General features: G+C 42.4%; 1 pseudogene; it reads left to right on the forward strand.

Moving 5' to 3' along the window:
• The first annotated feature begins 1,081 nt into the window (after window positions 1–1,081).
• Window positions 1,082–2,006, forward strand: LOC150068269 (olfactory receptor 7E178-like; annotated as a pseudogene).
• The last annotated feature ends 8,285 nt before the right edge of the window (window positions 2,007–10,291 follow it).

Below are 10,291 nucleotides of genomic sequence, written 5' to 3' on the forward strand. Positions count from 1 at the left end.
AGACTACTAGCCTTGAGTAAAAGACTGGGGACAGTGCCCAGACCCCAAGTTTAACCCCCAGGGCTGTCATTCACATACACAAAAAAACCACAACCACGAAAAAGAAATTTTACTTAGAGATAAAACTAAGAATGCATAAGAATGCATAAAAATTCTTGATATTTATCTAACTCTCCAAATTTATATATAATTTGTGTGCTGTTTGTGTCATTAACAATTTTTTAAAAAATTTCATTTTTTATTATTATTATTATTATTATTATTATTATTATTATTATTATTATACCAGTCCTGGGGACTGAACTCAGGGTCTGAGCACTGTCCTTGGGATTTCCTCAAGGCTACTGCTCTACCACTTGGGCCACAGCACCACTTTTCTATGTATGTGGTACTGAGGAATTGAACCTGGGTCTTCGCGCATGCTAGGCAAGCATTTTACCACTAGGCCAAACTCCAGGATTCTATTTTATTATTTTTGAGGTAGGGTCTTAGCAGGTAGCCAAGCTTTGAACCTTTCATTCTCCTATGTCAGTATTTGAAGTTCTGAGATTATAGGCATGAGTCACCTTAATGTACTATGTTGTCTCTCATCTCCTTTGCTGTCCCTTGGTTATCACATATTGGTATAGTATCTCACTTTGTTATCTGATATATTGAATTTATTTGTATTTGGATATTTGAAATTTGATAGGGAAGGGGGGAAAACCAAGACGGGTGGGGGGTGTGGGGTGGAGGGATACGGGTACCAAGACATGTGAAAGGGTATCAATGTATGTAAATTAATGCACCTTCTATCTGGCAAATATCATGTAACCCTTTTACTAATTACAACAAAAAAAGATTCATGGGAATTAGAAAATATTGACAGGGGTGACACTGGTCAAGATGCATTGTATTCATAAGCTGTTTGTGGACGATGGGATTTGTCAGAAATCTATATTTTGGACGAGATTTTCCTCCCTTGAGAACTTCCCTGTTGGATTGATTTAATCTGAATGTAGTTTTAGTGTCACACTCTGGTATACTTACATTTCTTTCTTTTGACACCTTTTTTTCAATCTACAAAAGGTGCCCAGGCAACATGGATGCCCACAACCTGACCCCAGTCACCAAGTTCCATCTCCTGGGCCTCTCAGATGACACTGAGCTACAGCCCGTCCTCTCTGGGCTCTTCCTGTCCATGTACCTGATCACTGTGCTCGGAAATCTGCTCATCATCCTGGCCGTCCCCTTGCCCCCCACCTCCACACCCCCATGTACTTCTTCCTCTCCATCCTCTCCTTGGCTGACATTGACTTCACCTCCACCACGGTCCCCAAGATGCTGGTGGACACACGGAGTCACAACAGAGCCATCTCCTCTAGTGGGTGCCTGACTCAGATGTCCTTTTTTATGCTTTTTGGTTGTCTGGACAGTCTGCTTCTGACCGTCATGGCTTATGACCGCTTTGTGGCCATCTGTCACCCCCTGCATTACAAGGTCATGATGGACCCTCGACGTTGTGGCTCACTGGTTGTGGTGTCTGTTGTCATCAGCCTGCTGGTGCCCAAGTTACAAAACTCTATGGTCTTACAGCTCACTTTCTTCAGAAGTGTGGCCATTTCTCATTTCTTCTGTGATCCTTTCCAGCTCCTCAGCCTTGCCTGCTCTGACCCCTTCACCAATGACCTTGTCATGTATTTTGTGGGTGCCATGTCTGGTTTCCTCCCTATTTCGGGAGTCCTTTTTTCCTACTCTAGAATAGTTTCTTCCATACTCAGTGTGTCATCACCAGGCGGGAGGTGGAAAGCTTTCTCCACCTGTGGGTCTCACCTGTGTGTGGTGTGCTTGTTTTATGGCACAGGACTTGGGGTGTACCTCAGTTCGGCGGTGTCAGTGTCTCTCAGGATGGGGCAGTGGCTTCTGTGGCATACACAGTGGTCACCCCCATGCTGAACCCCTTCATTTACAGCCTCAGGAACAGGGACATCAAACGGGCCATAGGGAGACTGCTGAGGAAAGTCTAATCTCAGTGGGATCAGAGTCTTCCATCTGGAGAAAGCAGCAAGCCCACATTGAGACTCAGAAAACAACAACAACAAACATCTCCCGTCGCTGACCATGTCATTCATGTTTAAAAAATTGTTATTGTAGAGGTCATGTATGGAGAGGTTACAGTCAGGTAAGTCAGGTAATGAACACCTTTCTTTTTGGACATCGTAAACCCTTCCCTTTCCTTCCCACCATCCACAAGTTGTAGAGTTCATTTTCAGCATAGTGTGTAGTGAGTATCACTGCTGAATTAGTTCATCTTTTGTCCTACCATTTTAGTGCTTCCCGCTTACCCTTTGCAAACAGGTAAACTTATAAGCAAGACAAAAGGCACAGAAAACAAAAATAGCAACAGATAGAAAACAAAGACAAAAAAACCCTTTCGTCTCCATTTCTTGGAGTTCATGTCTATAAATATCATTTTATATGACCGTATGCACAGAGCTATTGAGCCTTTGAGATCCTCTCCTAAGAATAGCCTTCTTTGGTCTCACTGTGTGAATGTGTATAGTCCTGTAAATTTATCATGTTCAAATGTGTCTTTGTCTTTTATCATCCAGTGTGTTTACTTGTAGACTTATAGGCACATTCTAATGATTAAAAATGGTGGAAACCATGCAACCCATGTTTCATTGGATCTGGCTTACTTCACTGAATATAATTTGTTATAAGCCTTTCCATTTTATTATGAATGGCACAAAGTCATTCTTTCTGATGGAAGCATAGAATGCCACTGCGTATATATAAGCACCATATTTTCTTGATCCATTTCTCCATTGAAGGGCATCTGGGTTGATTCCATATCTTGGCTATGGCAAACAATGTTGGAACCAATATGGTTGCCCTGGTAGCCTTAGGGTGGATTTGTATGTGGCCAGTTGGATAGGTGACCAGGACTAGGACTGCTGGGTCATATTATTTTGAGGAACCTCCATACTGTTGTCTAGAGAGGTTGAACAAGTTTACATCCCCACCAACTGTGTAGCAGAGTTTCATTTTGGCTACATTCCCACCAGAATCTGTTATTGTTATTTCTTGATAATAACCATCTAACTAGGGTGAGGTGGAATCTCAATGTTGTCTTTATTTGCATTTCTTTTATGGCAAGAGATGTTGAACATTTCTTCATGTGTCTATTGGCCATTCTTACTTCTTCTGAGAAGTCTCTCTTTAATTCTTTATTTTTTGCCAGTCCTGGCCTTTGCACTTGGGGCCTGAGCACTGTCTTTGGGCTTTCTCAAAGCTAGAGCTCTACCCTTGAGCCACAGCACCACTTCTGGTTTTTTCCATGTATGTGGCACTGAGGAATCAAATCTGCATGTTTGTGCATGTTAGGCAAGCATTTTACCACTAGGACAAACTCCGGGCCTCTTTTTAATTCTTTTACCTCCTTATTAAATGGGTAGTTGTTTATCTGAAGATTTTTTTGAGGGTTTAATTTTTTGAGCAGTAGGTAAATGTTAGATATGAGACCCTTCTTGTCTGAAGCATAGCTGGTAAAAATCTCCTATTCTGTGGGCTTTCTATATATCTTGTTAGCCATGTTGGCCATGCAGAAACTCTTCAGTTTGATGCGATCTTCTGTTTCTTGTCATACTGGATCTTTCTTAACAAGTTTTGACCTGTGCCTAGGAACCTAGTGCTTTCCCTACCTCTTCCTGTAATATTTTCATGGTATCTTGATTTACACTGAGAGATGCATAGGCTGGATTTAGATAATGATCTTGAGATCTCAGCCTCCCAAGTAGCTAGAATTACAGGTGTGAAACACAGGCGCCAGACTAAATTTTTACTCTTATTTTTTTAAGCATCATTTTTTGATGTTTGTGTGTACTTGTATTCAGCCCCTCGGTGGGTCTTTTTTTTCCAGTCATGGGGTTTGAACTCAGGGCCTGAGCACTGTCCTTGGGCCTCTTCCTCAAGGCTAGAGCTGTACCACTTGAGACTCAGCACCACTTCTGGCACTTTTCTATGTATGTGGTACCAAGGAATCAAACCTGGGTCTTTGTGCATGGTAGACAAGCATGCTACCACTGGGCCAAACTCCTGATCTCACCTAGGAAGTTTTTCAGATGGTTATTTTGAACTTGCTGTCAGATAAGTTAGAGATCTCTATTTCTTTAAGGAAGACTTGATACTTTTTTATGTACATTTGTGAAAATGGGACAATGAAGCTTGTTGAGATTGATTTCAGAAGAGGAACAGATGAGAGAGTTCTTGTGGGGCTGATTTTGATCATGCTACCTCATCTTCTCATGTGGACATGTGAAATCGAACCTTCTTTATAACTGATGGATGCTTTTTATTAAAATAGGTGGGAAGAACATAAATATTTTCTCAACAATTTAATGTATTTCTTGACGTGGTTTGCGTTTGCCCCCACCCTTTCATTTTGCAAGATTGTTCTTTTTTGATGGGTAATGGGGCTTGTACTCATCCTCGGCGTTGTAATCCTGAGCTCTTCAGCTCAAGGCTACCTCTCTACCCTTGAGCCAAGCCCCACTTTCAATTTTCTAGAGGTTAATTGGAGATAAGAGACTCTGGTTCGAGAAGGAAGATGGCACCGAGACAATAGGGACGCTGCCTAGCTTCCTCTGACAAAAAGAGAGAACCAGGGAGTCCCACGAGCCAACTATCTAAAGAAATCCAAAACAACAAACTCAAAAAGCAACGGAGAAGGACTCAAACCGGAAAAGAAATCCAGATAAAGCTCACATCCAACTTTCTCAAAGAATTCGGAACATGAGAACCCCTCCCCCACCTCTTGCCCAAAACCGCGGAAAGCTGCCATAAGCGGCAGCTGGTGCCGACCAAGCCAGGAAAAGCGGCTTGAGCGGGCGCCGGCTGCATGCGGCGGGCGCGGGCACCGGCTCTAATCCACGAAAAGCGGCGGCAGTGGAGGGCACCAGGCTGGGAGCCCAACGGCTGCAGAAACCAGCATAGAACCGGGCCAGCGAAAGGCAGAAGCAGCTGAACCCAGACGCGGAACCAGAACAGCAAGCAGTGGAACCCAGACGCAGAACACAGGCGGTGGCAGAGACCCGAGGGGAGTGAAAGACTCCCCACCACCGTGAAGCACCCACAGATGGACGCAGAGGCATGAGTAATACAGCACATCCCCAAACACATGGGGAAAGCCGAGCGGGTGGCAAGCAATAGAACTTAACTCAGACCCCAACACACTGCCCGAGAAAGACTGGCGGGAGCAGGGAGTCAAGGAATTTAGAATCCTGTCCCTCCCCTGAACAGCCCCCTCCCTCAGGCCATTGACTGGAGATTGACAGGCGGGCTACCCATAAGACCCAGCACCCCACCAAGGGAGGCGGGGTTGTCCCAACTCCCACCCGCCCAACGGGCTCAACCCCCAGCCCTCTGACTGGAGACTGACAAGCGGGCGGACCCTAAGACTCAGCACCCCACCAGGGGAGGCGGAGCTGTCCCAGCTCCCACCCACCCACCAGGCTCCTCACCCAGGTCACTGGATCTGGAGAGTGGAGGGCTTTCGTACCCTGCCTTACAACAGTGGGCAGGGGGTGCGGGTAAATAGGAGCCAACATCTGCCCCCCCTCAAATCTCGAGTGGGGCATCCTCCAGCTGGGAATCCTGAGCAAGACACCACCGAGGGCCCCCCCCCCCAGTCACAGACTCTGACAAAGCAGTGGAAACACAGCAGGGATCTGAAGGGCTGACCAGCAGCCAAGCTCCCCTTCTGAGAACCAAAAAGGCACGGCTCCACCATTGGAGCCCAAGTCCCCAGCTGGGCCCCGCCCCTGGGAACAGAGGGGCCTCCTGCTGGTCCTGCTGAGAGCTCCTGAAACTCTCAATCCCCGGACCCTTGGCTTGGGGCCACCCCTGGAAGCAGCACAGGAAAACGTCCGCCAACCATGCTCAGACGGAAGCTCGCAGATCCATCCCATGGTCCATGGTGAGGCCACTGGCTGGGCTAAGAGCTAGTCGTGCAGCAACACATAAGTTTTATTCTAATACTTTCTAAACTTTGTACTCAAATACTCTACCTACTTACCCCCTGACCTCTCTCATTCTATTTTTCTATCTCTGGACCTCTGCTCCTCTTTCAACCCTTATACTGCATGGATCTACACTTGATGGCTGTTGAGCAACATTGTATATCTAGGTGTTTAATTATTCTCTATGCTCAGAGGGACTTAAAGACAATAGAGATTGGATTGAGAGGCTTATTGTTTTGGATATAAATCGCTTATCAGTGAATAATTAGACTAGTCAGTAACTGCACAAAAAGAAAGAGTGATAACACCAATCAAAACTTGTGAACATCTAGAGTCTGCCAGCTACAGATGTGTAGGTTGGTTTTATCTGAAAAACTATAATCGTTTTTAGTATTAATCTTGCTCCCATTTTCAAATGGGCAGAACAAAAAACCCAAGAAAAATGTCAAATCAAGAAACAACATCTCCCACCTACCACACCCAAAGTAAACAGCCAATGGAGCAGTCACTGGCAAACCTAGAGGAGAGTCTTCCAAGTGCTGCACAAATGCAATTGATAAACATCATTAATGAAAAATGGGAAAATATAAATAAATAGATAAGGGAAGAAGCCATAGCTGAACAAGAGGAAACCATAAACAAGGTGATAAGTGAAAAAGAAGGAGCCATAAAGGAAGCCATAATAAAGGCTGTTCAAAGAAAGATGGATGAATTCATAGAATCCACAAATAAAAAGGTGACCGAACTCCAGCAAATGTTCAAAGAAAATAAAGCTACTGAGCTAACCACCCAAATGGAAATCAAGGAGATAAAGAAATCCATACATGATCTAAAAGAAGAGATGCAAGGCATCAAAAATGACCAATTAGTAGCAAGGGAGATGAAAAATAAAGTAGATAGCTTTGATAGCAGGTTAGACAATGCAGAGGAGAGAATTTCCGGGGCTGAAGATAATTTAGTTATTATAGAGAAAGAACAGAAAATGAGTCAATCCAAATCTAGGAAAAATGAGGGAGTGCATCAGGAGGTCCAAGATACAATTAGGAAGCCTAATTTAAGGCTAATTGGTATTGAGGAGGGTCTGGAGAAAGAGGTCAAGGGTATGGGAAATATACTTCAGGGAACCATCTCAGAGATTTTCCCAAATATCCAGAAGGGCAGACCCATCCAGGTACAAGAATCTTTTAGAACCCCAAACAGACCTGACCAGAAAAGAACATCTCACCGCCACATCGTAATCCGAACTGGATCAGTAGAAACCAAAAAAAGGATCCTAAAGCCAGCCAGGGAAAAGGGTTCAGTAACCTATAAAGGAAAACCACTCAGAATAACCCCAGATTACTCAGCAGAGACAATGCAAGCAAGAAGTGACTGCAAGCATATATGTCATGCACTTAAGTCAAATAACTACCAACCAAGAATCCTGTACCCAGCTAAGCTCTCATTCATAACTGAGGTAACAATAAAAACATTCCATTCCAGGGAAAAGCTGCAACAATATGTCGCAACAAAACCAACACTACAGAGAATTCTGAAAGATGTCCTATACATAGAAAACCAAAACAAATACAATATAGGGAAAGAAATGGCACCTAAACAGCATACCACCTAAGGACCACAAGAACAGTCAAGACAAAGGCCCAAATAAAAGCTTTTAAAAATGGTAGGACCTAATAAATATCTCTCAATCCTAACTCTCAATATCAATGGACTCAACTCTCCAATTAAATGGCATAGGCTGTCTAGTTGGATCAAAAACAAGAGCCATCGTTCTGCTGTCTTCAAGAGACACATCTTACCCAAAAAAACAAGCATCTTTTGAAAGTGAGAGGTTGGAATAAACTCTATCAAGCTAACGGCCCCCATAAACAGGCTGGAGTTGCCATCCTCATATCAGATAAAATAGACTTCAAACCAAAATTAGTAAGAAAAGACAAAGAAGGTTACTACATACTACTAAAGGGATCTTTCCTCCAGGAAGACATAACGATCCTAAATATTTACACACCCAGTCCCGGAGCTCCAAAGTTCATCAAGCAAACTTTACTTACATTGAAACCATACATAGATCGAAACACAGTGATTGTCGGCGACTTTAACACACCACTTTCACCTATGGACAGATCAACAAGGCAAAAACTCAACAGAGAAACCTTAGAACTGAACATCTATATAGACCAACTAGATCTAACAGACATCTGCAGAATATTCCACCCAGCAACAACACAATATACGTTTTTCTCAGCAGCATAAGGAACATTTTCCAAAATAGATCACATCTTAGGCCATAAAACAAACCTGAACAGATTCACAAACACAGAAATTATTCCATGCACACTCTCAGACCACAAAGGCATCAAACTAGAACTGAACACAAATCTCCACCAATGAAAACCCTGTAACTCATGGAGACTGAACAACACATTGTTGAATCACCAATGGGTCATCAAAGACATCAGAACAGAAATCAACAGTTTATGAAATTTAACAGTAAGGGGCACACAAAATACCAACTCCTGTGGGACACAGCAAAGGCAGTACTCAGAGGAAAATTTATAGCGTTGAGTGCCTACAACAACAAGTTGGAAAAATTGCAAACAAACAAGTTAATGTCCCACCTTAAGCTCCTGGAAAAAGAGCAAAAAAGCAACCCTAACCCCAGTAGAAGAAAGCAAATAATTAAAATCAAAGCAGAACTAAACGATTTGGAATCCAAAAAAAACTATAGAAAGTATCAACAAAACAAGGAGTTGGTTCTTTGAAAGAATTAACAAAATTGACAAGCCCTTAGCAAATCTTACCAAAAAAAGAAGAGAGCATATCGAAATAAACAAAATCGCAGATGAAAATGGTAATATCACGACAGAAATTACCAAGATCCAGAATACCATGAGGGAATACTTCTCAAACCTTTATGCCAACAAATTTGAGAATCTAGATGAAATGGATGAATTCCTAGCCAATATTAACATACCCACACTGAACCAAGAAGAACTAACCCAACTCAACAGGCCTATTTCAAGCTCTGAAATAGAAATGGCAATTAGAGAACTTCCACCTAAGAAAAGCCCATGGCCAGATGGATTCACAGCTGAATTCTATAAGGTCTTCAAAGCAGAGCTCACACCAATACTCCTCAAGCTCTTCAACAAAATTGAAAATGAAGGTTCCTTACCAAACTCATTCTAGGAAGCCACTATAACCCTCATCCCCAAACCAGACAGAGATTCATCAAAGAAAGAGAATTATAGACCTATATCTTTGATGAACATCGATGCAAAACTTCTCAACAAAATACTGGCCAACAGTCTACAACAACTCATCAAAAATATTATACACTATGATTAAACTGGATTCATCACAGGGAGGCAAAGCTGGTTCAACATACGCAAATCAATTAATATAATTCAACACATCAACATGAGCAAGGACCAAAATCACATGATTGTCTCAATAGACGCGGAAAAGGCATTTGACAAGATCCAACACCCCTTTATGTTAAAAGCTCTGGAGAAACTAGGAATCCATGGAACATTCCTCAATATAATAAAGCCCGTGTATGAGAAACCTACTGCTAGTATTACACTTAATGGTGAAAATCTAAAGCCATTCCCTCTAAAATCAGGAAGGAGACAAGGATGCCAACTATCTCCACTCCTCTTTAACATAGTACTAGAATTCCTAGCCAGTGCAATAAGGCAAGAAGCAAGCATAAAGGGGATCCAAGTAGGGAAAGAGGAAATAAAATTATTCCTCTTTGCAGATGACATGATTCTGTATTTAAAGAATCCTATAGACTCTACTCCAAAGCTCCTTCAGCTGATTCAAAGCTTTGGAAGAGTAGCAGGCTATAAAATCAACCCTCAAAAATCAACTGCCTTCCTTTATGACAACAGTGAGAGGAACGAGGCAATAATCAGGAAAGAAACTCCTTTCACAATAGCCTCAAAGAAAATAAAGTACCTAGGTATTAGCTTAACTAAGAATGTAAAGGACCTTTTTGATGAAAACATTAAAACCCTAAAAAAGGAAATTAAACCGAACTAAGGAAATGGAAAAACCTCCCATGCTCCTGGATTGGAAGAATCAACATTGTGAAAATGACAATCTTGCCAAGAGCTATCTACAAATTCAATGCAATACCCATCAACATCCCAATGGCATTCTTTAAAGAAATAGAAGAGGCAATCCAAAATTTCATATTAAATAATAAAAGACCCCGTATAGCAAAAACTCTTCTTAGCAGAAAGAACAGCGCTGGAGGAATTTCAATTCCAAACTTTAGACTTTAT

The sequence above is a fragment of the Megascapheus bottae genome, chromosome 1 (assembly GCF_031878675.1).
Source record: "Megascapheus bottae isolate mThoBot1 chromosome 1, mThoBot2.hap1, whole genome shotgun sequence".
Classification (NCBI taxonomy): Eukaryota; Metazoa; Chordata; class Mammalia; order Rodentia; family Geomyidae; genus Megascapheus; species Megascapheus bottae.